Source organism: Salmo trutta, chromosome 39 (assembly GCF_901001165.1).
Source record: "Salmo trutta chromosome 39, fSalTru1.1, whole genome shotgun sequence".
Classification (NCBI taxonomy): domain Eukaryota; kingdom Metazoa; phylum Chordata; class Actinopteri; order Salmoniformes; family Salmonidae; genus Salmo; species Salmo trutta.
The window spans coordinates 8,496,742-8,523,434 of record NC_042995.1 but is presented as its reverse complement, the minus strand read 5'-3'; the positions used below and the strand labels follow the sequence as shown (position 1 = coordinate 8,523,434).

Sequence of the window (26,693 nt, the reverse complement as noted above, 5' to 3'; positions counted from 1 at the left end):
TTTCACCTATACGAACTGATAGAAGCAGTAAAACAAATGTGTAACGGAAGGCACTTACACATGCCCATGATATAGCTAGAAAAAAAATATGTTCACACTTCATTGCTAGAAATAAACTGTTTAGCAGAGGATGGTTTCGATAAATCGACCTCTGGGTTATGGGCCCAGCACGCTTCTGCTGCGCAACTCTGCTTTCAGCCACTCAAAAAAAAGAGTAGGACTCACAATCCATAGCTTAGTAGGCCGGTGTCTCAGGCCACTGGGGTACTGTGAAATCCTTTCCACCTATAAGAACTGATAGAAGCAGTAAAATAAATATTTAACGGAAGCCACTGACACATGCCCATGTTACAGCAAATGTTTTTGGTTCGCACTTCATTGCTAAAAATAAACTGTTTTGCAGATGATGGTTTCGATCCAACGACCTCTGGGTTATGGGCCCAGCATACTTCCGCTGCGCCACTCTGCTTTCAGCCTGTCCAGAAAAGAGTAGGACTCACAATCCATGGCTTTGGAGGCCAGTGTCTGAGGCCACTGGGGTACTGTGAAATCCTTTTGACCTATACGAACTGATAGAAGCAGTAAAAAATGTGTAACAGAAGGCACTTACACATGCCCATGATATATCGAAAAAAATTAATCGTTCGAACTTCATTCCTAAAATAAACTGTTTAGAAGAGGATGGTTTCGATCCATCGACCTCTGGGTTATGGGCCCAGCACGCTTCCGCTGCGCCACTCTGCTTTCAAACACCCCAGATGGGACTTAAACCCACAATCACTGGCTTAGGAGGCCAGTGCCTTATCCATTGGGCCACTGGGGCACTGTATACGTTTTACGAGCAGTACGAACTCATTGAAGCAGTAAAAAACATGTGTAACAGAAGGCACCGACAGATGCCCATGATATAGCAGAATTTTTTTCTTCGCACTTCATTGCTAAAAACAACCTGTTTAGCAGTGGATAGTTTTGATCCATCGACCTCTGGGTTATGGGCCCAGCATACTTCCGCTGCGCCACTCTGCTTTCAACCAGTCCAGAGAAGAGTAGGACTCACAATCCATGGCTTTGGAGGCCAGTGTCTCAGGCCACTGGTGTACTGCGAAATCCTTTTCACCTATACGAACTGATAGAAGCAGTAAAACAAATGTGTAACGGAAGGCACTTACACATGCCCTTGATATAGCGAGAAAAAAAAAGTTTTCACACTTCATTGCTAGAAATAAACTGTTTAGCAGAGGATGGTTTCGATCCATCGACCTCTGGGTTATGGGCCCAGCACGCTTCCGCTGCGCCACTCTGCTTTCAGCCACTCAAGAAAAGAGTAGGACTCACAATCCATAGCTTAGGAGGCCGGTGTCTCAGGCCACTGGGGTACTGTGAAATCATTTCCACCTATACGAACTGATAGAAGCAGTAAAAAAAATATTTAACGGAAGCCACTGACACATGCCCATGTTACAGCAAATTTTTTTGGTTCGCACTTCATTGCTAAAAATAAACTTTTTTGCAGATGCTGGTTTCGATCCAACGACCTCTGGGTTATGGTCCCAGCATACTTCCGCTGCGCCACTCTGCTTTCAGCCAGTCCAGAAAAGAGTAGGACTCACAATCCATGACTTTGGAGGCCAGTGTCTGAGGCCACTGGGGTACTGTGAAATCCTTTTGACCTATACGAACTGATAGAAGCAGTAAAAAATGTGTAACAGAAGGCACTTACACATGCCCCTGATATATCGAAAAAAAATAATCGTTCGAACTTCATTCCTAAAAATAAACTGTTTAGCAGAGGATGGTTTCAATCCATCGACCTCTGGGTTCTGGGCCCAGCACGCTTCCGCTGCGCCACTCTGCTTTCAAACACCCCAGATGGGACTTGAACCCACAATCACTGGCTTAGGAGGCCAGTGCCTTATCCATTAGGCCACTGGGGCACCGTATAGGTTTTACGAATAGTACAAACTCATTGAAGCAGTAAAAAACATGTGTAACAGAAGGCACTGACACATGCCCATGATATAGCAGAATTTTTTTCTTCGCACTTCATTGCTAAAAACAACCTGTTTAGCAGTGGATAGTTTTGATCCATCGACCTCTGGGTTATGGGCCCAGCACGCTTCCGCTGCGCCACTCTGCTTTCAACCAGTCCAGAGAAGAGTAGGACTCACAATCCATGGCTTTGGAGGCCAGTGTCTGAGGCCACTGGGGTACTGTGAAATCCTTTTGACCTATACGAACTGATAGAAGCAGTAAAAAATGTGTAACAGAAGGCACTTACACATGCCCATGATGTATCGAAAAAATTTAATCGTTCGAACTTCATTCCTAAAAACAAACAGTTTAGCAGAGGATAGTTTTGATCCATCAACCTCTGGGTTATGGGCCCAGCACGCTTCCGCTGCGCCACTCTGCTTTCAACCACTCCGTGAAAAGAGTAGGAATCACAATCCATGGCTTAAAAGGCCAGTGTCTCAGGCCACTGGTGTACTGCGAAATCCTTTTCACCTATACGAACTGATAGAAGCAGTAAAACAAATGTGTAACGGAAGGCACTTACACATGCCCATGATATAGCGAGAAAGAAAATGTGTTCACACTTCATTGCTAGAAATAAACTGTTTAGCAGAGGATGGTTTCGATCCATCGACCTCTGGGTTATGGGCCCAGCACGCTTCCGCTGCGCCACTCTGCTTTCAACCAGTCCAGAGAAGAGTAGGACTCACAATCCATGGCTTTGGAGGCCAGTGTCTGAGGCCACTGGGGTACTGTGAAATCCTTTCCACCTATACGAACTGATAGAAGCAGTAAAAGAAATATTTAACAGAAGGCACTTACACATGCCCATGATATATCGAAAAAAAAATTATCATTCGAACTTCATTCCTAAAAATAAACTGTTTAGCAGAAGATGGTTTCGATCCATCGACCTCTGGGTTATGGGCCCAGCACGCTTCCGCTGCGCCACTCTGCTTTCAAACAACCCAGATGGGACTTGAACCCACAATCACTGGCTTAGGAGGCCAGTGCCTTATCCATTGGGCCACTGGGGCACTGTATACGTTTTACGAGCAGTACGAACTCATTGAAGCAGTAAAAAACATGTGTAACAGAAGGCACTGACACATGCCCATGATATAGCAGATTTTTTTTCTTCGCACTTCATTGCTAAAAACAAACTGTTTAGCAGAGGATAGTTTTGATCCATCGACCTCTGGTTTATGGGCCCAGCATACTTCCGCTGCGCCACTCTGCTTTCAGCCAGTCCAGAAAAGAGTATCATGGGCACTTACACATGCCCATGATATTGTTGGGTTTTATTTCACTTATTAGATGTGATGCATTACCATTTACAGTAGATGTAGGCCTAAGTATGAACGGACTGTAATGCACTATGCACTATTAACATAGATTGAGCAACATATAATAGACATGACTAACGGGAGGGGCTTTTAGAATGGAAGATAGCTGTAGCACAACAGCAGAAGCTGTTAACTGTAGCATAAAAACAGGCACTGTCCTTGAGTGTCTGACTCTCGGTTACACACAGGAAGATAAGCTAGAAGACAACTAGCGTCTAGAGGCTGGGACCAGCCTGCACGCCAACGATAGGCTGGAGTAAGTCTAAACCACACCCAAGCCTCTACTATGACAGGCCCTCAAGGAGAGGGAACTAAGTCTGTCAAGAAGTATTTAAAAAAAAACTTGTGATGCCATTCCAGTTCTCTGTCTTCCCTGCGTGGTGTTACAGGGAGCCCGTATATACGAACTTCATATTTACCATTTAAATGTTTGCTTCATTAAATACATAACTAAAGGAATTATATTGAGTTAACTGTTTTATTCCAATACCAGATTGAATTGACGCAACTCGACAATTGGTGACCCCGACATGATCTGGTAGAGGAACTTCGCTGAGTATTGATCAGCCGATTGGACATCGCTGTCGTGGGACGGTGTGTTTCACAAAGAGTCCGGACAACTGAAAACAGGTAAGCAGACACCTATTGTTATAATAACTTAAGATCTGCATATTGGCTTTATCCAAATTAATTTTGTGAAGCACCTGTTCGATGTAAGTGAACTAAATTACGAATTATTGTAATCGTAATGAATATTGATTTGAGCAAACCTAAGTGTGGTAAATGTGAGGGTTAATTCAGATATGGCCATGTTGAAATCCTCAGGCTAGGACCACAGGGTGGGAACTGAGGGTATAGGGAAATAATTGATTAGATGGTGTTGCGCTATTGACATGGACCGTAACTACGAGGGTGCGGCCACGATCATAGGAACACTTAAATTATTGAAAGTGTAGCGCTGACGACAAGGTCCGTAACTAGTACGGCCAGGATTGCAGGTGCACTATAAAGTACATGATAGTGTTGCGCTCCGACAGAGAGGTGTACTTGGGGGTACACCCCAGAGCGGAGGAGCACTTTAAAGTATAGGCGGTTGTATGTATGAGAATGTGAATGATCCCAGTGAATGTGAGAGTGTACAAAATTGGCAAATATAGAAATTGAAAGTGTATAACAAAACAACGTGGGAATATTAAACTTATATAGAGTGTGTTAATAGAGCCATAAGACGGTTGGAGTAGTATAAGAAAACAGAAATGGCTACAAAAACTGATGGGGAGAGGATGTTAAAAGCATTGAAATCCACCCTCAAGATAAATGGGGGGAAAGACGGTAAGGAATGGAAAAGAAGGGGGAAAAATTATATAGGGAATGGATAAAAGTAGGCACCCAACGGACTCCCAGTCGATAGGGAGCCCGGTAGAATATTGGAAACGTTAAAACGAAAAACAGACAAAACCTGTTCCTAGTGGAAGCAGGAGGGGGATGCACGTAAAGGCAACTTTAAAGAAGCAATGGAGAAGGCTCAATTAAAGGAGCAGAATAACTACGATGGTAATTCAACAAACATGGGTAGTAAATCCTTAAAGGAAGTGCAGGAATTAACGGGAGATGAGCGATACATGGAGTTAAATGTTATAAAATAAATATTTATTTCGGTCCAAGCTGGAGAAGGAAGTATGAATTTGACAGAGATTTGGATGTGGAAAAGTTGGGACTAATGGTAAGGAAGATGCATAAGGTATGTGGGGACAAGACAGGGAAACAGCATGTCGAGGGTTAGACATAGCCAGGGTGTGGCTGTCTAAAGCCCGCAGAAGAAGGCAAGTGTAGAAAGAGAGAGAGGCAGAGTCAACGGTCGCAGGAGAAAGGCTTAGACATTTACATTAGGGCTATGTTCTGGAAATTGTATCGATAGTACGTGCCAAATTGTATGACTACAGACATTGATAAATAGGGTTATTTGCGAGGAATGTCCATCAGTTCAATAGCGCGTTGGTGGTTCTGTGGTAGAAGTCTCGCCTGCCATGCGGGAGACTCGGGTTTGCTTCTCAGCCTATGCATCAGTGGATAAAAATTTTAGGTGCTGATTGTTATTCAACTGTTGGTATGTTTTGCCTGGAAAGATACGGTTGTTAGTGGTTGTTTAAGATATAAACCGAACGTTTTGATGGCTTGTTTAGTTTAAATTGAAGAGACAGTTACCGAAATCTAATGAATTATAATGAGTGGACAGGTTTGAAGGGAGTATTTTATAAATTTTGCAATTTACATGGTACATTTAAGGTCATAGACATTTCATAAGTGTGAAGCCGAAAGAGAGATACAGTAGTAACATTGGTTTTAATCTTGCGATAGAGGAAAGGCAGGACGCTGTTTGAAAAGAGGTAATATTATTTCCTACGAGTATGTAGCTGGAAGCGATTCTGGTCTGAATAATGGAATCGTAAAAGTTTTGTGATAAATTCTGGTCATTGATTCGTGGTATTGATTGTTTAGTAACACCAGTGAATTGAACATTGCATGGAAAAATATCAAGTCATTAAAGTGAATTACAGGTGGAGTTAATTTTATTTTTACAGGGACGGTGCACATTAAACACAGTTGTGTATAATGCCAGGGTATTCCTAGCAAACAGAATGGGCCGGTTTGCAGACAAACTGAAGGGGTTTTAAGGTTTTAAGCAATCTTGGGTCAAATTAGTCAAATAGTACGTTAAAATATGGGGTTTCATAGATTGGAAGTAAAATATTTTATCCAAGGGTAGTGTATGTTCAATTAAAGTACACAGAACCGTTGAGGAAGTTTAAAACAAATGATTAATGATTTGAGGAAGTACAGTGGAGTTATTATTAGGTTTTGTTTGTAGTTAACTTTTGGGTTTTTGAATCGGTGTAGTATGATGAAATGCTGACCAAGTGGTTATTTTATTGAAAAAGGAGCACTTAGCTGTCTTTGGGAAAAATTCCTAGGGACAGGATATCTTAAAGGGGTATACACACATGGCATTTTGAAGTTTTGTTTTCTGAGTTTTAATTAAACACGTGAAATTCTTTTGATAGGGAATGTTCTGGGAACTTGATATACAAAATGTAGATAAAGTTATTAGCTTTCATTTGTCTAATGTCGTAAGAAACACATTTTTTAAAGGGTGGTATGACTTTTGACCCCTCTGGTGGCTTCCCTGTGTGGTCTGATCAGCCACATTGAAAAGCCATTTGGATAGTGAATTTAAGGTCATTTGTGATACTGACTATAAGGGAATTTGTATAACTGATAATTATGATGAGTTAAAGTTCTTAGACACAATTGATAATTTGAACCAATGAGAAGACTAAAAGGGCAAAGCCTTAGACTAAGGGTAGGCTTCCTTAAGTCTATTTTCCTAGAACAATAAGGGTACATTCATTTTCCTTTGTGGAGTAGTTCAGATTAATCATTTTTGATCTGATTATGTTATTTGAATATCTTTTGACAAGTAGTAGTATTCTTGTACATTATCTAGCCAAGTTTATTTTCCCTTAGGAAGTCAGCTGTGGTTGTAAGCAGTGTAAGAGATTCAACACAACAAGGCTGTGGAATTGACATAATAGTATTATTATATTTTGTTGTGAATAAGTTTAATAATGGTAGACTTTTGTCAACAGGACAGGAATATGTCATCTGTAGGTGATCCAGGATCATTGAGGGTATCGAGATAAATTTAAGTAGCTATGGAATAAGACAGTGAGACATTTAGTACTCCCCTACACTGCTGAGACCTTGATGGGTTGGAAGTAGCAGGAGAAGAGCATAAGCAAGGAAGAGAAGATAAAAGGGACACAGAAGAATTAGATAACAGTTAGTGAGTGGAGAACAGCATAGTTAAATTATAAACAGGTGAGGACAGAAATAATACTGGGACAGACAGAAAAGACATAATAAGAATAGAAGATAGGAAGAGAATTTAGTTTGGTTCGCTTAGTTAGGATATTAATTCATGGAGAGACTATCGGCTCCATTTGGCATGTATTTTAGTTTTGATTTTAAGTTTATGTTTGGTAAATTCACTAAGAAGAGATATGACTATTTACACAGACAAGCACATAGGCATTTAAAACCATACAAAGCAGCACAGATAAATCTTAAATAAGACACTTGACAGAGAATTGTTACAGGGTAGCTAAGGATGAATGCCCCAGGGAGAATTGGACATGTGGAAAATGAAAGGGGGCAATCCTACAAGAGAAGGGCTGACATAAGGATAATTTGTTTAGATATGCAGCAATATTGATACATGGCTTAAGCCATGTATAAATAGGGGGAGTATGGTAGAGCAGGCGATAGAACAGGTTAGGATAATTACTTAAACAAATTGTTTGTTGTAGAATATCCATTCCAAAATTTGGAAATGGACTTATTGAACTATTCCGAATTGAGGGGAAGTTTAACAATAACAGATAAGTATAGCAAATGGATAGAAGTGTTCCCAACTTACTTGGTGGACATGATTATGGTAGCTAGAATATTAGGTCAAGATATTATCCCTAGAGTTGGGATCTATCTCTTTAAATGATGGATGACAGTTTAGCTAATCAGGTAGAGCCTATAGAATGCCAGAGTTAGAGATACCAGAACAGGTAGACATAGAAGTTGAAGAAATACTAGCAGAGCACATGAGAAGACTGTTTGTTAACCAAACCCGTATGTCCAAGATTTTGTGTCCAACAGGTGAATTACAGGAGAAGGTGACTCACTCAATCAAACCAGGAGACTGGGTGTGGATCCAGTCCCTGAGGAGAAAAGACGGGAAGCAGCCCCGTTGGGAAGGCCCATACCAGGTTCTGTTAAACCACTGCCTTTGCCATTAGAGAAGCTGAGAGAGTCACTTGGGTCCACGTTACCCACTGCAAGAAGGTATGTACACATATGAGCACTGCTGATCCCACACAGAGTTAGGAGAAGAACCGAGTACCAACAGGGTGAGGGGGTTACCTCCTTAACGAAGATTCCCTACCGTTCATCACTGTGTGTGCTCCTAGAGGTGTGAGTATGGGGTGGTACCTAGCAGATCGACTAAGGGCAGGAGAGGGTTGGCGGTTTTTGGGAAGAGTAGAGACTCTGAGCTGCATCATAGTTTTGGTAACCTTTCTGATACATTCAGATCCACCACCTTCCGGTACTAATCATACGACACCGTTGTCATTTATAAGAATGAAAAGATAAACTATATAATACACTGATGAGTAACATACAGAATAAGGCATTAAAGAAAATCAAGATGAAGAATTTAAGGTAAACATTAAACAGTTTCCTGGGGAAGCAGACAACTGTACAGGAATTGGGGTTGGCCAGATAGAAGTACTCAGCCAACCCACCTCGGTTCACCTTAACTCCTGATGAGTACCAGTGTTATAGATACAAGAATGGCACCGAGAACTTAGATGATTTTAATGGCTGGAAAGTAGTCGTTAATGTGACTGACTTAGGTTTGAAAGCACAGGAGAAAATTCTTAACCTCTTAGCACCTATAACTGATGTAGGGTGGGCTAGTACCAGCAAAGGACGCATACGACAGAAATTACCACAAAGGGTGGTTAGGAACTTGCGCCCTGGGGTTATAGGTCCAACCAGTTCGAGTTAGTCATCAGAGGCCAGTTATAGGAGGTTAAAGTAGGCACAGGAGGAGTTTTGACCAGGATGGGAGTAGCTTTGTCTAGATGGATGCCATTGGCATCCTCAAGGAAGTTCCAGATGAAGACAAAGCTAAGAATCAAATATGGGAAGGCTTTAACACTACATTATTTTGGTGGTTGACAATAAATAGAAATGTGGATTGGACTAATGACATCTTTTATAATCAACAGAGATTCATGAATGAAAACGGGGATGCAGTAAAGAGGTTCTCTGACCAATTATCCGCCACCTCCCTCATGACCTGGTAAAATACTCTCGATATGTTATTGGCAGAAGAGGGCAGTGTAGGTAGAATGATTAGGTTCATCGCTGCACGTACATTCCTGATAACACATCTCATGTTTGGGAAAATTGAAAAGTGTTGTAAGAACTGTATTATGGGCTGCTTTCACCTGTATGAGTGTGTTTGTGTTGTATGGTTGTTGTTTGGTCCCTTGTGCGAGAGGTCTCATTTCCAGAACTCTAGAGAGATCGATAACGGAGCAGATGGTGGGATACGGACCGAGTCAACGTTCAGACCAGTGGGGCGACAAATACCTACCGCCGAGCCTGGTGGAGGATTCATTCAATTATGAGGAGCCCATGATAAGATGAGACCATCTTTAGAGTTTCCTGAATTAGTTTGATTTTGTGTGAAATTTCTGAATCCAATAAAAATAGATGTGTTATAATGTTTGTGAAATATTTAGCCAATCGGGTGGATGTAATGAAAGGTTTGACTAAAAGATTTCACTCAGAAACCTTATAACCTATTGAAATGTATTCGAAATACAGCTATAATAACGGGTTAAAAACTATATTCCAATACTGTGTGAGTAAGACACTGTTACCAGAATGAGCAGGGCAAAGTTGATAAGACGACCTTGGGAAAGGAACAGGAGAAGAAGCCTCCTTAAGTTAGGGAGAGAAACGACGGCCTGGGAACGGCTTAGTGGGCAGGAGATTAGAAGACAGGTGGCAAGGTTGATAAGAAATGTATGTGTACTGTGGAAGAATACAGCTGCCTAAAGCTGGGTTGAGTTCTCTACAGATGTGTGTGTTAATAGAGAAGGATATATTATAACCAACAGAGATTTGTTTACTATACTTGCACTGCACTGACAGGTATGGCTGAGCAACTAGAGGCTACCACTAGAACCGCTAGACAAAATAGATTGGAGTTGGATATGATATTGGCTAATAATGGGGGGTGTATAAAACGTTTGGTGAACAATGCTGTACTTTTATCCCTAATAACACCAGCCCTGATGGTAGCATTACCAAAGCCCTACTGGGACTTGACAAGCTATCTGCTGAAATGAAGGGTGTAGCGGGGGTATACGAGGGGAATTGGCTGAATACCTTTTTTGGTAAGTACACATCTATGGTGGTTACTGGATTTCTGACCCTAGTGCTTGTGTTCCTATTATTGATGTGTTGTGCTGCCTGTATAATCCCTTGCTTAAGAAAGTCTCTTACAGATGTTGTTAGGGCAACCGGAATGATGCCTTTGATGGAAGTGACCCCAGAGGACACTGAATCCAGCTCGGGGCAAAAGATGGGTCTGTCTGAGGATGATCCTTGGTTTGCTATTGAGGAAGTGGTTGAATAAAGCCTATCCGAAATGTGCTCATATGTGTTGAATGTAGCGGCAGGTGGATGTGAAGGTTTAAAGTTCTGGGACAAAGAGTCTGTCCCACACATGTTAGGTGTAGCCACTGCCGCAAGAAGGTCTTCTTTTTATATATTTTTTTAAATAATAATGTTCTGAATTTATCCTGTGTACTAGTTGACTTTCCTTATGTGAAGGTTTGAAGTTCCTGGGTGGCTGGTAGTCAACCTAGTACAAGTTAGGTGTAGCTGGAGGACTGAAGGTTTTTTGTTATCGTTATTGCCTATTAATAAAAGTGTAGCCTCAGTCATCAGGCAGTATTGGTTTGCTTTCATGTTCATTATGCATCTCCTGTTTTGTTCATTTGCCTTTCATTATTGTTATTAAACTCTCCTTCTGCACCTGCTTCTTGACTCCCTGTGTATGCGTGACAGTAACCAGTCCATCCAGCATGCATAATAATACAGTCCACACTCAAAGGTGATTACAAAAATGTGTTTCATTTTGTAAAATAGGCTAGAGTAATTAAATAACATGCACAACAACCATGTTTTCCACTCAGTTTCAACCTGTTGTTGAACTAATTCTTCAAATTGACCAATCACAGTGAGGTGAGTTGTAAAAGCACAATACTGTTTTGATGATGTGTCTGATGTGGTTTTTGAATACATTGATGTCAGAGTTGTTAGAAGGACATTAGAGCCCTGAGTACCAGGCCATAAGCGAGTTGGATACTACAGTACCAACGCAGGTCCTGAGTGCATAAGAGGAGATTACCATGACTCAATGGTCATGTGGAATTTTACTGCAATCATGACTCATGACTGGGAAAGGGGATACCTAGTCAGTTGTACAACTGAATGCATTCGGCTGAAATGTGTCTACTGCATTTAAACCAACCCCGGGGAACAGTAGGTTAACTGCCTTGCTCAGGGGCAAAATGACAGATTTTTACCTTGTCAGCTCGGGGATTCAATCCCAACGCTCTAACCACTAGGCTGTAATATGGTCACCGCAACAGCCCTATTCATGCAAAAGGTGTTCAATAAGGTGTTCGCCATTGTTTCTTTTGCCAGTGTGCTGTTTGCTGTTCGTCAGGCCCCTCATCTGAAACAAATCTGGTATGGTAAAACCTGCCAGGAGCCTTAGCTCCCCCGGCCTAGCACTCAGGGTCTTAGAGGCACGCAAACCTCTCCTCCACAACAAAGTCATAGCATAAGGAGAGGAAGCAGAGGTGGAGCAACATGGGGGATAGCCAGAATTGTTTTGACCTGAGTATCAGCAGTTAAAACATCTAAATCTTTCATGTCAAAATGAACATCACCCATAATGTTTCCACCGCAGTGATGAGCGTGAGATATGGGCCAAAAACTCAATCCAGGAATGGAAGATGTCACTGTACTCCTAATGACATTTTTAAGCCATATCCCATGCTCATCACTGCGGTGAAAACATTACGGGTGGTGTGCATAACGACCTGAAAGGTTCAGATGGATTTACTGCTTAGTCAAAACATTTCCGGATGCATGGGGGATAATGAAAATGATTTAAAAAAAATATTTTATTTGTATATGAATGTTTAAATGAATTCAATGAATGAATCAACGAAAATCTTTTTTTGCATTTCTGATTTCCACACCACTGTGAAATAATTATAAAAGTGTCTTTGGGGTACTGTATTTTAACATTCTATCATAAATAGCACATGTTCAATTTACATTTTTTCAATTCTACAGTGGTGACAATTAAAGTGACAGGGTTGACCTAACAGGGTTAATGATTTAATTTCAAATCAGCCATAACTCCCATTGTGACAGGTGAAATGGAGGGTTGTTGTGTGTGACAGGGGACATGGAGGATTGTTGTGTGTGACAGGTGAAATGGAGGATTGTTGTGTGTGACAGGGGAAATGGAGGGTTGTTGTGTGTGACAGGGGAAATGGAGGGTTGTTGTGTGTGACAGGGGAAATGGAGGGTTGTTGTGTGTGACAGGGGAAATGGAGGGTTGTTGTGTGTGACAGGGGAAATGGAGGGTTGTTGTGTGTGACAGGGGAAATGGAGGGTTGTTGTGTGTGACAGGGGAAATGGAGGGTTGTTGTGTGTGACAGGGGAAATGGAGGGTTGTTGTGTGTGACAGGGGAAATGGAGGGTTGTTGTGTGTGACAGGGGACATGGAGGATTGTTGTGTGTGACAGAGGAAATGGAGGATTGTTGTGTGTGACAGGGGAAATTGAGGGTTGTTGTGTGTGACAGGAGAAATGGAGGGTTATTGTGTGTGTGACAGGGGAAATTGAATGTTGTTGTGTGTGACAGGGGACAGGGGACATGGAGGGTTGTGTGTGACAGGGGACATGGAGGATTGTTGTGTGTGACAGGGGACATGGAGGGTTGTTGTGTGTGACAGGGGAAATGGAGGGTTGTTGTGTGTGACAGGGGAAATTGAGAGTTGTTGTGTGTGACAGGGGAAATGGAGGGCTATTGTGTGTGACAGGGAAATGGAATGTTGTTGTGTGTGACAGGGGAAATGGAGGGTTGTTGTGTGTGACAGGGGAAATGGAGGGTTGTTGTGTGTGACAGGGGAAATGGAGGGTTGTTGTGTGTGACAGGGGAAATGGAGGGTTGTTGTGTGTGACAGGGGACATGGAGGGTTGTTGTGTGTGACAGGGAAATGGAGGGTTGTTGTGTGTGACAGGGGACATGGAGGGTTGTTGTGTGTGACAGGGGAAATGGAGGGTTGTTGTGTGTGACAGGGGAAATGGAGGGTTGTTGTGTGTGACAGAGGAAATTGAGGGTTGTTGGATGTGACACAAACACTTTGGCACCTTGCCAGGACAGTAAAGGAGGAAACATGAGAGGAATGGAACCAGGAGGGGAACATGTCAGAGAAACTGATCGGTACCGGTACCCCCGTATATAACCTCATTTTTGTTATGTTATTGTGTTACTTTTTATAATTTCTTATTTTTACTTTAGTTTATTTGGTAAATATTTTCTTAACTCTTCTTGAACTGCACTGTTGGTTAAGGACTTGTAAGTGAGCATTTCACGGTAAGGTCTACAGTTGTTGTATTTGGCTCATGTGACAAATAAAGTTTGATTTGATTTGAATCTCTAGACCACCTAGTAGGTCAACCACTGAGTGTCATTCCCTCTCTATGGCCTTGATTCTGATTGGATGACTGAGCAGGTGATGAATGAATTCATTAATAACGATCAGCCCTGTTCACAAATATTGAAATACAGCTAAAATACAGTATATGTACATGAGGTGGCAGCTAGCCTAGTGGTTAGAGCGTTGTACTTGAAACCGGAAGTTTGCAAGATTGAATCCCCAAGCTCGAATCCCTGATCTGAATGGAGCAGTGGTGTTCTCCAAGCTATATCTTAATGCTGGATACCACCAGCTTGAGTTACATCCAGACTCAAGGTACATCACAACCTTCACTACACATACTGGCCTATTGAGATACCAGACAGAACTTTAGCATAAATTCAGCTGCCGAGGTGTTTCATAATGCAAGTTCTGCAATGCATTCCCAACATGAGCGATGACATCCTAGTCTACGGTAGATCTCAGGGTGAGCACAACGCAAGTCTCAAAGCCAAGTTTTAGAGATTGAGAGAGAAACATCTCACGCTGAACAAAGAAAAATGCAAATACAGCAAAACAACACGAGTTTTACGGCTGTGTTTTCTCAGAAAAGCAATTTGGCGGATCCAAAGAAAATCTAAGCCATACAGAATCTGCCAGAACCTCAAACTGCCTAGGAAGTTATCAGTCTACTTGGCATGATACAATACTGCTCACAGTTCATACCAGACTTTGCAACAACCACACAGCCTCTTCTTGAGCTCACAAGAAAACATCACACCTGGTCATAGGGACTACAGCACCAGTCTGCGATGAAAAAATTAAGAACACGCCGGATGCAGCAAACGACTAAAGCCTACTTTGACCCAGCCAAGAGGTTGGCACTGTTAGTTGACGCCAGTCCAGTTGGTTTAGGTGTCATACTAAGTCAGCACAACATTACAAGTGACAAAGATGCCCATATCATTGTATATGCACTGCTCACAAACTGAGATAGAATCTCTGGCGGTCATCTTGTAACGCCCTGGCCATAGAGAGGGGTTTTTTGTTCTTTATTTTGGTTAGGCCAGGGTGTTACATTGGGTGGGCGTTCTATGTTCCTTTTTCTATGTTTTTGTATTTCTTTGTTTTGGGCCGTGTGTGGCTCCCAATCAGGCACAGCTGAAGCTCGTTGTTGCTGATTGGGAGTCACACATAAGGAGCATGTTTTTCCTTGGGTTTTGTGGGTAATTGTTTCTGTTTAGTGTTTGCACCTGACAGGACTGTTTGGCTGTCGGTTTCTTGTTTTTTGTCTAACGTGTTCTTTCTGTACTAAATTCCTGAAGATGAACACATCCTCCGCTGCACCTTGGTCTAATTCTAACGACGGCCGTTACAGAATTACCCACCAACAACGGACCAAGCAGCGGAGGAAGGAGAAGCGCCAGGAGAGGAGCGTTCAGGAGTCGTGGACTTGGGAGGCAATCCTGGACGGTAAAGGACCATGGGCTAAAGCTGGGGATTATCGCCGCCCACAGTGGGAGATCGAGGCGGTGAGAGCTGAGAGGCGCTGGTATGAGGAAAGGGAGCGCAGCAGACACGAGAGGCAGCCCCCAAATTTTTTGGGGGGGGGGCACACGGGGAGATGGGCGGAGTCAGGCGGTAAACCTGAGCCAACTCCCAGTGCTTACCGGAAGCAGCGTGGTACTGGTAAGACACCGTGTTATGCTGTGGAGCGCACGGTGTCCCCAGTGCGCGTGCATAGCCCAGTGCGCTAGATGCCAGACCCCGCAAGTGCCATGCGAGTGCAGGCATCGAGCCAGGGCGGATGGTACCAGCTCAGCGTGTCTGGTCTCCAGTGCGCCTCCTCGGTCCAGGTTATCCTGCGCCGGCATTGCGTACTGTGTCTCCAGAGCGCTGGGAGGGTCCAGTTCGCCCAATGCCTGCTCTCCGCCCGTGCCGGGCCAAAGTGGGCATTCAGCCTGGAGTAAGCATGTCGAGCGTACATACCAGAAGTCCAGTGCTCCCCCACAGCCCGGTTTATCCTGTGCCTCCTCCTCGGTCCAGGCCTCCAGTAGGTCTCCCCATCCTGGTCCGTCCTGTGCCTCCTCCTAGGACCAGGCCACCAGTGGGCCTCCCCATCCTGGTCCGTCCTGTGCCACCTCCCAGGACTAGGCCTCCAGTGGGTCTCGCCAGTCCGGAGCTGCCCGCCAGTCCGGAGCCGCCAGAGGAGCCCGCCAGTCCGGAGCCGCCAGAGCTGCCCGCCAGTCCGGAGCCGCCAGAGCTGCCCGCCAGTCCGGAGCCGCCAGAGCCGCCGCCAGTCCGGAACCGCCAGAGCCGCCCACCAGTCAAGGGCCGCCAGAGCCGCCCGCCTGTCCAGAGCAGTCAGAGCCGCCCGCCAGCCCGGTGAGTCCTGTGCCTACGCCTAGGGCCAGGCCTCTAACATGTCTCCTCAGCCTGGTGAATCCTGGGTCAGTGCCGCCGGAGCCATCGCCGCCCGCCAGCCAGGCGCAGCCATCACCGCCAGCCAGCCGGGCGCAACCAGGGTCGCCCGCCAGCCAGGCGCAACCATCACCGCCCGCCAGCCGGGCGCAACCAGGGTCGCCCGCCAGCCGGGCGCAGCCATCGCCGCCCGCCAGCCGGGCGCAGTCAGGGTCGCCCACCAGACCTTCGGCGCGGCCAGGTGCGCCACCTAAGAGGGCGACGCCAAGGGTGGAGCAGAGGCCACGTCCCGCACCTGACCCGCCGCCGTAAGAAGGCCCACCCGGACCCTCCCCTTCAGTGTCAGGTTTTGCGGCCGGAGTCCGCACCTTGGAGGGAGGGGTACTGTAACGCCCTGGCCATAGAGAGGGTTTTTTTTAATCTTTATTTTGGTTAGGCCAGGGTGTTACATTGGGTGGGCGTTCTATGTTCCTTTTTCTATGTTTTTGTATTTCTTTGTTTTGGGCCGTGTGTGGCTCCCAATCAGGCACAGCTGAAGCTCGTTGTTGCTGATTGGGAGTCACACATAAGGAGCATGTTTATCCTTTGGGTTTTGTGGGTAATTGTTTCTGTTTAGTGTTTGCACCTGACAGGACTGTTTGGCTGTCGGTTTCTTGTTTTTTGTCTAACGTGTTCTTTCTGTACTAAATTCCTGAAGATGAACACATCCTCCGCTGCACCTTGGTCTAATTCTAACGACGGCCGTTACACATCTGGGCATTCAAAAACTTTCACTTGTATCTCTATGGAGCTCACTTCACAGACCATAAACCACTAGAGCTTATATTCAACACCCCAAAAGCCACACCCCCGGCATGACTTGAGCGATGGAGACTGAGACGACAACCATACAACTAACACTGTGAAGTACAAAGCCGGTAAAGACAACCCTGCCAACTACATGTCAAGACATCCCATCGCAGGGGAAACACCACAAAGAACCTCTCGCATGGCAGAGGAATATGCGAACTTTATCATTGACAACACAGTTCCCAAAGCGATTACTCTAGAAGAGGTGCAAGAAGAAACAAAGAGACTCAGCTCTACAGAAGGTGATGCACCTATTGTCCACAGGAACCTGGCAAGATTCACCACGTGACAAACAAGACGTTGATTTCCAAACATTAAAAGTACTCTTTCGCATGAGACATGAACTAACAATCAATGCACAAGCAAACGCCAATCTCTCTCCAAAAAAAAGAAATCAACCTAGCCCACACAGGACATCTAGGTATTGTAAAAACAAATCAGCTACTGAGAGAGAAGGTTTGGTTTCCAGGCATAGATGACTTTGTTGAAAAAGCAATTCAGCAATGCATTCCATGTCAAGCTGCCACTGTAGAAAATCATATGGAATCACTGTCTATGTCAAAACTACCCAAAGGTCCATGGCTAGAAGTATCAGTCAATTTCTGTGGTCCTTTCCCATCAGGTGACTACCTACTTGTAGTTGTCAACAAATACTCAAGGTATCTGGAAGTTGAAATCGTAAAGTCCACATCTGCCACTTCTGTAATTCCCAAGCGTGACAAAGTTTTCTCCTCCTTTGGAGTACCTGAGATTGTAAAAATGGACAATGGACCTCCCTTCAATGGACAGTCCTTCACAGATTTCAGCCACTACCTTGGATTTAAACATAGAAAGATAACACCTTACTGGCCTATTGTAAGGGGTGGGTACTGGCGGCAGAGAAGTCAGGCGCAGGAGAGCAAAACTGTGTTACAACGGAGCATTTCGATAATAAAATCCACCGGAATCAGAACAAACAATCAATGGGTACAAAACCCGTCGCACACCAGATAACCATGCACATGCCCTTACAATAAACAATTCCGGACAAGGACATGGGGGGAACATAGGGTTAAATACACAACATGTAATGATGGAATTGAAACCAGGTGTGTGGGAAGACAAGACAAATCAAATGGAAAATGAAAAGTTGATCGATGATGGCTAGAAGACCGCCGACGCCGACCGCCGAACCCCGGAAGAGGAACCAACTTTGGCGGAAGTCGTGACACCTAGAGCTAATGCCGAAGCAGAACGCTTCATGAGAACATTCAAGAAAACTGTCACAGCCACAAACTCTGAAGGAAAACCTTGAAAACAAAATCTGTACAGTTTTCGGAGGAACTACCGCTTAAACCCTCACGGAACTACTCAACAAACCCCAGCAGAGCTGATGTTTGGAAGAAAACGCTGCACTACACTTCCCACAATGCCTCACTTTGCTACAAACATCAAGCTACGTGACACTGATCAATGTGCAAAGCAACGCATGAAATAGACTGCTGACTACAAGAACCAAGCACGACCCTCCACACTCAAACCAGAAGACAAAGTACTCTGCTGTCATCATGTCAAAGGAAAACTCATGACTCCCTACGATCCTAAGCCTTACAAAGTTGTGAGAATCAAAGGTTCGATGATAACAGTGACGCGCTCTGGACGTCTGGTAACCAGAAACTCATACTTCTTCAAAAAGCTCCCACCGTCAATACCTGTCGACTTCGATGCCGAGCTGTCAGAAGAAGAGGGCAACCTGAACACTTGTCCACAGGATGCTGAACAACCAGATCAAAACCCTTATCCAGATCCAAACCCTTGATACACTATGAGAACTAATAGAAGACCTCCAAGATATCTCATTGAATATATGTAATTAATCGAGTTTAAAGACTGTGAAGTAGTTAAAAACCTTAATGTTGTATCCCAGGTGAAATTTATAGCCGAGGGTGGAGCGGGGTCCACGTCCCGCACCAGAGCTGCCGCCATAGGAAGGCCCACCCGGACCCTCCCCTTTAGAGTCAGGTTTTGCGGCCGGAGTCCGCACATTTGGGGGGGGTACTGTAACGCCCTGGCCATAGAGATGTTTTTTTTGTTCTCTATTTTGGTTAGGCCAGGGTGTTACATGGGTGGGCGTTCTATGTTTATTTTTCTATGTTGGTTTGTTTCTTTGGTTTGGCCGTGTGTGGCTCTCAATCAGGAACAGCTGTAGTTCGTTGTTGCTGATTGAGAGTCATACATAGGCAGCCTGTTTTTCCTTTGGGGTTTGAGGGTGATTATTTTCTGTCTAGGTTTGTGTTAATCCTGACAGGACTATTTGGCTGTCGTTTCTTTTCGTGTTTTGTTTGTAGTGTTCATTCGTTTATTAAAATCCTTTATGATGAACACATCCTCTGCTGCACCTTGGTCTCATTGCGACAACGGTCGTTACAGTTATGCATAGATTTAACGCTAAACTCATCCTTAATGCAACCGCTGTGTCAGATTTCAAAAAAGCTTTATGGCGAAAGCACACTTTGCAATAATCTGAGTACAGTGCTCAGTCAACAAAACAAGCCATACAGATACCCGCCATGTTGTGGAGTCAACAAAACTTAGAAATAGCATGATAAATATTCACTTACTTTTGATGATCTTCATCATAATGCGCTCCCAGGAATCCCAGTTCCACAATAAATGTTTGTTTTGTTACGATAAAGTCAATATTTATGTCCAAATACCTCCTTTTTGTTCGCACGTTCAGTTCACTATTCCAAATGCAGTAGGCGCATGCACTGAGTCCAGATGAAAAGTCTAAAAAGTTGTATTACAGTTTGTAGAAACATGTCAAACGATGTATAGAATCAATCTTTAGGATGTTTTTTATCATAAATCTTCAATAATATTCCAACTGGACAATTCCTTTGTCTTCAGAAATGTAAAGGAACTCAGTTCACTCTCTCGGCCGCACGCGTGACTGAGCTCATGGCTTTTTTCCAGACACCTGATTCCAATAGCTCTTTTTCTCTCCCCATTTACAGTAGAAGCCTGAAACAACGTTCTAAAGACTGATGACATCTAGTGGAAGCTTTAGGAAGTGCAATTTGACCCCACAGACACTGTATATTGGATAGGCAATCACTTGAAAAACTACAAACCTCAGATTTCCCACTTCCTGGTTGGATTTTTCTCAGGTTTTTGCCTGCCATATGAGTTCTGTTATACTCACAGACATCATTAAAACAGTTTTAGAAACTTCAGAGTGTTTTATATCCATATCTATTAAAAATATGCAGCTTCTGGGCCTGAGTAGCAGGCAGTTTACTCTGGGCACACTTTTCTTCCGGACGTGAAAATACTGCCCCCTACCCCAAAGAAGTTAAAGTTTTGAATACTCAGTGTACATTATATGTTTTATGGCTCTGGTATGGTATATGTGAGGTATCACCTGTATTCATTTCAGTAACTCTATGCAGTTGAAGATTAAAGAAATAGTCCATTCTCAAATCAAATTTATTTGGCTTCAAAATTGCTTGATTTAATGGCACAGTATGTGATTTGGTAAGCTGGCGGTTGGTATTGGGGAAATATTATGTCACCTGTACGTACAGAATAATAATTTGTGTATGTGTGTGTACGTGCGTGTGTTATGGCTTCTTCTTTGCATCTTCACATTTGAATTATAGAGTAGGCATTAATGCAGATATCATGAACTGTAGCATATGCTATGTTACACTACACCCCCCCCCCCCCCCCCCCCTCCAGCACACACACACATACACACAGGATGTGTAGCCAGGAATCGCTGATGAAATATTTAAACTGGGGTAATCATTTGTTCTTATCTTCTATCCTCCCCCTTCTCTCCCCCTTTCTCTCCCAGTTCTCTGTCTGTCTGTCTCATTCTCTTTCTCTCTCAATTTCTCTTTCTATGTGAAGGTATGTTGTCGTTGCACTCTAGGGGAAACAGGGCGTGACATGCTGAGGTGATTCCACAGAAGACACTGGATAAAGAAAACAACAATTATATCACAGGGAAACACACACGCCTGCAGACACAGCGCAACACCACATCCACACACACACACAAACACACACACTCTCACACACACACACTTGATTCTCATGAATAACCATTAATCCATTTGCTAAGATTTCCCCCATTTTGTCATGTGGACCTGTTCTCACTCTTACCCTGATGGATAACTCCAGACACTTTTTCGGCCTTGTCTGAGGTATTTTATAATGAATGTCAGAAAGGCCATATTCTGAATACACTCTAGCACTAAATGAATGATCATTTACTACGCTTTTCCATTGAAGGCCAAAAAAGTGCAAGTCAGTATAGTGTATTTACTGGTCAATTTATTCCTTATACTGTACTTTGACTTGTCAAGTCATTCCTTGTATTCCTTGTACGTTTGTCTCTTTTTGAATGTAGAATATTACATCAAATCAAAACAAATCCAAACAAAAAACTATCTCTGTCAGATCCATTAGCCTTTATCTTCTGTGGCCAAATGATGTGGCGAGGTCCACATCCTGCTGAACATCCAATCACATCTTATCGGTCCCTGCGGTCTGGTGTGCTGAGAGTCATCTGTGTGGTGGTCTCAGGAGGCCATTACTGTGAGTAAAAGATGTCGAAAATACATATTTTTGGTTGAAAAGACGTCTAAAATCGCTTAAGGATCCGCCCTTTAAAAAAACATGTTTTACCTAAAATGACATACCAAAATTAAACTGCATATTCTTGATACCATTTGAAAGGAAACACTTTGAAGTTTGTGGAAATATGAAATTAATGTAGGAGAATATAACACATTAGATCTGGTAAAAGATAATACAAAGAAAAAAACTACATTTTTTTGTATTTTTTTTGTACCATCATCTTTGAAATGCAAGAGAAAGGCCATAATGTATTATTCTTGCCCACGCGCAATTTAGATTTTGGCCACTAGATGGCAACAGTGTATGTGCAAAGTTTTAGACTGATCCAGTGAAACATTGCATATCTGATCAACATTTTTTTATCAAGACTGCCCAAATGTGCCTAATTGGATTATTAATAACTTTTCAAGTTCATAATTGTGCACTCTCCTCAAACAATAGCATGGTATTCTTTCACTGTAATAGAGATTGTAAATTGGACAGTGCAGTTAGATTAACAAGAATTTAAGCTTTCTGCCAATATCAGATATGTCTATGTCCTGTAAAACTTTCTTGTTACTTACAACCTCATGCTAATCGCATTAGCACACATTAGCTCAACCGTCCCGCGGGTGAGACACCAATCTGTAGAGATCCTTATAAAAATAAGTACATTTTGCTCACTGGGATTCTTCAAAATCTTGTGTCCTTGAACGTGTGCAAAGCCTGGGCATCTAAGGCTGCCTCTGTAGAGCCCGGGTCGGTGGTGATCATGGGTCAGTGCGGATTCACGGGTCAGTGCGGATGTATATTCTAGTTTATTTGATTTGATTCACATTGCGGTTGCCACATGATGCTGGATGGTACTTCCTGAATGAGAAGAATCAGAGGGGGTTGGTTAGGTTAGCAATGCAGCTGAACACATTGTCTGAAAAGTGATGTACTGTATACCGAGTGCTGTACAGGACTTACAACACATTCAGATAGTACTGAAGCTTTGTGACGTGAAGATATGGCTGTTACTGCAGTGGTGTGGAGACTGCATTGTTGGGTCTGGTGGACTGACAGAGTTGGCGGGAGAAGATGGAGGAGGCTGGAGGTTAAAACATAATGAATAAAAAATAATAAAATACAAACTGTTAAAGTGTAAGATATATGTCATGAACCTTTTGACAGCTTGTTATGATAAAAAGGATTTACAACAGGTAAAACTGGACAGGTGGATTAGACTGAAGATGTGTATGGTTGAAAACAATGCAATGTGTAAAGCACTTGTGTTACTTGTTGGAAGTGGAAGCTGGCACACAGATCACCCCAATCATAACACCCACAGAACATTTTGCTCTATGTAAATGCTTAACAAGTTCCTCTAGATGTGCAGAAATGCATTCAGTGTAACTGAGGTACAGTATCACATTGTATCATTGACGTCAGTGGAGAAGAATCTGCAACTACAGTACCTGCTCTGTGGCCCCACCTGGCTCCTCCTGGAAGTGGAGGTGGAGCAACATGGGGTACAATGAAGATGAATTTTGGGTACCAATATTTGTAATTCGATATCAATATAACGGTAGCTGTTATTCTAGTCATTTTTTTTTATAGTTTATATTGTAGTAAATTTATATTCTAGTTTATGTTCTAGTAAGTTAATATTCTAGTTTATGTTCTAGTAAGTTCATATTCTAGTTTATGTTCTAGTAAGTTTTTTTATAGTTTAGATTGTAGTAAGTTCATATTCTAGTATATATTGTAGTAAGTTCACATTCTAGTTTATGTTCTAGTAAGTTCATATTCTAGTTTATTTTCTAGTAAGTTTGTTATAGTTTAGATTGTAGTAAGTTCTAATTCTAGTTTATGTTCTAGCAAGTTCACATTCTAGTTTATGTGCTAGTAAGTTTTTTATAGTTTAGATTGTAGTAAGTTCATATTCTAGTTTATGTTCTCGTAAGGTCATATTCTAGTTTATGTTGTAGTAATTTTTTTTATAGTTTAGATTGTAGTAAGTTCATATTCTAGTTTATGTTGTAGTAAGTTTTTTTATAGTTATATTGTAGGAAGTTCATATTCTAGTTTATGTTCAAATGTTCTAATTTTCTAGTAGTTTCTATTTTAGTATTACAAGCGCAAACTCATTAAATACATTTAATCAAGCAATAAAAATAATGTCTTAAATGTCTATGTCTGAAATGTCTATTTCAAAATTTCTGATTTCCTTACCATTGACAAAGGTTTAAAAAAAATTGTGTAGTCTTAGTCTAAATTTATCACAACACTCCTCGTGATTTCTCCAGGTTCCACCAGCTAGAGGTGGAAGTTGTCGATGGAAGTCTATCCATGTGCGTAATGTGTCCATTTTCATTGCAATTAGGTTCATAAATATCATCACTGGATTTCTGATTACCTCTGAGAATAACACTGCAACTAAAGCAGTTGCATCAAATTCATTACGCAGATGAAAAAGTAGTTTATCTTGATTTCCAGTGATTAAGTATATAAGAGCCTGACGGAAGTCTAGTGACTTTGATACCAGATTATCTAATTGAGCATATGAGAGAAATTCTGTCTTGCCCATTTTATTCTCGCAAAAAGACACTTTTAGACTTCCTGTTTTAATAGCAAACGCAATATTGGGATCCACAATTCTGTACAAAGGTTTAATATAGAAGTTTTCCATATTAATTGAAGAAATATAAACCCCAGAAATTATGTATATTTTGTCTATTTCATTTTTTGATCTTTTGTAATGGAACAAGTAATACATTACACTAAGATAATCGTAAAAACTTTTGATGTAAATTACGATAGATGCTATGGGTGGTACATCCATTGAATCATTTACTAACATAATTTCGTTATAAGGAATACAATCTCCAAAATTAAAATGTTGCTTTAATCGATAAATCATTTTACGGACAAGCTTTAAGCATTTCAATTTTTTGGGAACATTTTCAAAATTATTTTGAGATGAAATTTTAATCTTCAAATTTGTTTTTTTTGTAACTTTTATGCCAATAAATGTATTTTCATTTTCTTTGTACTGAAACACAAAAAAAACACAAAAAATAAATGGAACAGAATTAGATTAACCTTGTTTTCACATTAAACTAAATTGAAGATAAAGGGAGTGGCATGTTTTTCAAGCTTCCCATACAGTCATATGTTGACAAGCACTATATGTGATCTTTTGATAAACAGATAAACAGAAACTCTTTTGATAAACAGACTATTGTAATTACAATATACTGTACATGTAGGTTAACATAGCTTTACCGGTTTTATTAACTGTCATCTAAATGCTCAGAATACGTTTTAAAAGAATCTTACCACCATGTTGCTCTACTTTTCTCCACTTCAGGTATTGGGAAAGGACTGGTGTTGGTTATTTATCAGCTTTATCGGGTGATCAAATTGGGTGTGTCATGTGTGGGTGTTTCTAAGTCTACAGTACACGGATGCATATTCCTTCTTGTCCGCTCGCCTTTCTGTTCAATCCCCTATGAAACTTTATAGATTAAACTTTATTTCATGTGCATTTGTAAAATCGTAACACACTTCACAATGAAAGATAGCAAACATTAGGCATTAAAATAAGTTAAACAACAACTTCAATCTCCAGGATCTCTCCCCTCCAAACAGGAATAACAACATAGTTAAGTGATGACGCCAAAGAAGTGAGTGTTTGGAGGATATACAGTTGAAGTCAGAAGTTTACGATGTGACCCAGTCGTTCTTTTTAAATGTTCCATTGCCATACTGGCTGGAAACGTTCTTATCCCTTGCTTGCTAGCTAGCCAACTATGGCTAACTTACAGTCATGTCAAAAAGTGCAGCCAGAATAACAGCAAAGTAGCTGCATTTGCATTTGTTTAAGATGTTTTCTATTTACATTTATTTGGATACATCTATAACAATGAGCTAATGATGCACGATTTTAACTGGCATAGAAAATGTGGTCTCTCGACAGGACACTGTTGTTCAGAAGAGCTAGCCAACAACACAACTAACACAATCACTTCAAACTGAAGCTGAAAAGACAGCAAACTAGGTGCACTTCATTTAATTTTTTACGTTTTCGATTGATAATTATTTGTATTTATCCATAAAAATGATGCTGATTCATGATTTCGACTGGTTGAGAAAAGCTGCCTGCATGTCTGTCTCATCCTGACAGCTGGAGATCGAATTTGAATATTGAAATAATGTTGCAAATGTCAGAGACAGACAGCAACGTTTATACAAATTCTCCAGTGTTGAAAACTAACTGTGAAATGGCCCACAGTCCGGAGCCGAGAGAGACGGCCCTACAGTCCGGAGCCGAGAGAGACGGCCCTACAGTCCGGAGCCGAGAGAGACGGCCCTACAGTCCGGAGCCGAGAGAGACGGCCCTACAGTCCGGAGCCGAGAGAGACGGCCCTACAGTCCGGAGCCGAGAGAGACGGCCCTACAGTCCGGAGCCGAGAGAGTCGGCCCTACAGTCCGAGGTCTTCAGCGACGCGCTATAGCCCAGAGACTTCGGGAGGGGTAAAATTTAATAAGTATTTAGCAGGGGTGGACAGGTCAAGTTGGAGTAAGGCCGGAGCCTGACCCACCTCCGTAGTAGGAGGTTGGGGAGGGGGGGGTGTAGCACAAGAACCGTCGGTGACGGTGGCCACCCTCCCTTCCCTCCCTTTAGTTAAGATTTTTTTTTGAGGGGGGGGGGGTTCTTTTTGAAAAAAAAATTGGTGTGTTTATTTTTGTGTAAGGTGCATCCAGGGTTTGCACCTTCGGGGGGGGGGGGGGGGAGTACTGTCACGTCCAGCATAAGGGGTTATTTGTTATTGTAGTTTGGTCAGGACGTGGCAGGGGTGTGTTTGTTTAGAGTGTTTCGGGGTTTGTTGGGCTATGTTCTATGTTAGTATATTTCTATGTGTATCTAGTATGTCTAGTTCTATGTTTAGTTAATGGGGTTGACCTTCAATTGGAAGCAGCTGCTCCTAGTTGCTTCTAATTGAAGGTCCTATTTAATAGGGGTGTTTTTCTATGGGATTTTTTGTGGGTAGTTGTTCCTTGTTTAGTGTTTGTTGCACCTGACAGGACTGTTTAGTTTTGTTCTTTTTTTGTAT

The 26,693-nt window shown here is 42.4% G+C and overlaps 2 long non-coding RNA genes and 10 other non-coding genes across 13 annotated transcripts; 1 reads left to right on the top strand and 11 right to left on the bottom strand.

Annotated features, from left to right (window-relative positions):
* Positions 1-672: 672 nt before the first annotated feature.
* trnam-cau (transfer RNA methionine (anticodon CAU)) lies at positions 673-744 on the bottom strand. Its single transcript has one exon. It is a non-coding gene; the product is annotated as a tRNA-Met (tRNA).
* A 6-nt stretch (positions 745-750) lies between these two features.
* On the bottom strand, positions 751-823 carry trnar-ccu (transfer RNA arginine (anticodon CCU)). The gene has a single exon. It is a non-coding gene; the product is annotated as a tRNA-Arg (tRNA).
* A 409-nt stretch (positions 824-1,232) lies between these two features.
* On the bottom strand, positions 1,233-1,304 carry trnam-cau (transfer RNA methionine (anticodon CAU)). Its single transcript has one exon. It is a non-coding gene; the product is annotated as a tRNA-Met (tRNA).
* Positions 1,305-1,783: 479 nt separating this feature from the next.
* Positions 1,784-1,855, bottom strand: trnal-cag (transfer RNA leucine (anticodon CAG)). Its single transcript has one exon. It is a non-coding gene; the product is annotated as a tRNA-Leu (tRNA).
* A 6-nt stretch (positions 1,856-1,861) lies between these two features.
* Positions 1,862-1,934, bottom strand: trnar-ccu (transfer RNA arginine (anticodon CCU)). The gene has a single exon. It is a non-coding gene; the product is annotated as a tRNA-Arg (tRNA).
* Positions 1,935-2,065: 131 nt separating this feature from the next.
* On the bottom strand, positions 2,066-2,137 carry trnam-cau (transfer RNA methionine (anticodon CAU)). The gene has a single exon. It is a non-coding gene; the product is annotated as a tRNA-Met (tRNA).
* Positions 2,138-2,341: 204 nt separating this feature from the next.
* Positions 2,342-2,413, bottom strand: trnam-cau (transfer RNA methionine (anticodon CAU)). The gene has a single exon. It is a non-coding gene; the product is annotated as a tRNA-Met (tRNA).
* A 207-nt stretch (positions 2,414-2,620) lies between these two features.
* On the bottom strand, positions 2,621-2,692 carry trnam-cau (transfer RNA methionine (anticodon CAU)). Its single transcript has one exon. It is a non-coding gene; the product is annotated as a tRNA-Met (tRNA).
* Positions 2,693-2,899: 207 nt separating this feature from the next.
* Positions 2,900-2,971, bottom strand: trnam-cau (transfer RNA methionine (anticodon CAU)). The gene has a single exon. It is a non-coding gene; the product is annotated as a tRNA-Met (tRNA).
* A 6-nt stretch (positions 2,972-2,977) lies between these two features.
* Positions 2,978-3,050, bottom strand: trnar-ccu (transfer RNA arginine (anticodon CCU)). The gene has a single exon. It is a non-coding gene; the product is annotated as a tRNA-Arg (tRNA).
* Positions 3,051-9,282: 6,232 nt separating this feature from the next.
* On the top strand, positions 9,283-11,032 carry LOC115179406 (uncharacterized). The gene is made up of 2 exons (XR_003872892.1): positions 9,283-9,524; positions 10,506-11,032. It is a non-coding gene; the product is annotated as an uncharacterized LOC115179406 (long non-coding RNA).
* Positions 11,033-21,279: 10,247 nt separating this feature from the next.
* LOC115179482 (uncharacterized) lies at positions 21,280-25,051 on the bottom strand. 2 transcript variants are annotated; one of them, XR_003872904.1, is made up of 5 exons: positions 24,916-25,051; positions 23,052-24,628; positions 22,564-22,684; positions 22,265-22,461; positions 21,280-21,568 (listed from the first exon to the last, which is right to left on the bottom strand). It is a non-coding gene; the product is annotated as an uncharacterized LOC115179482 (long non-coding RNA). The 2 variants fall into 2 exon arrangements; XR_003872905.1 differs by having other exon boundaries at positions 22,276-22,461.
* Positions 25,052-26,693: the final 1,642 nt, after the last annotated feature.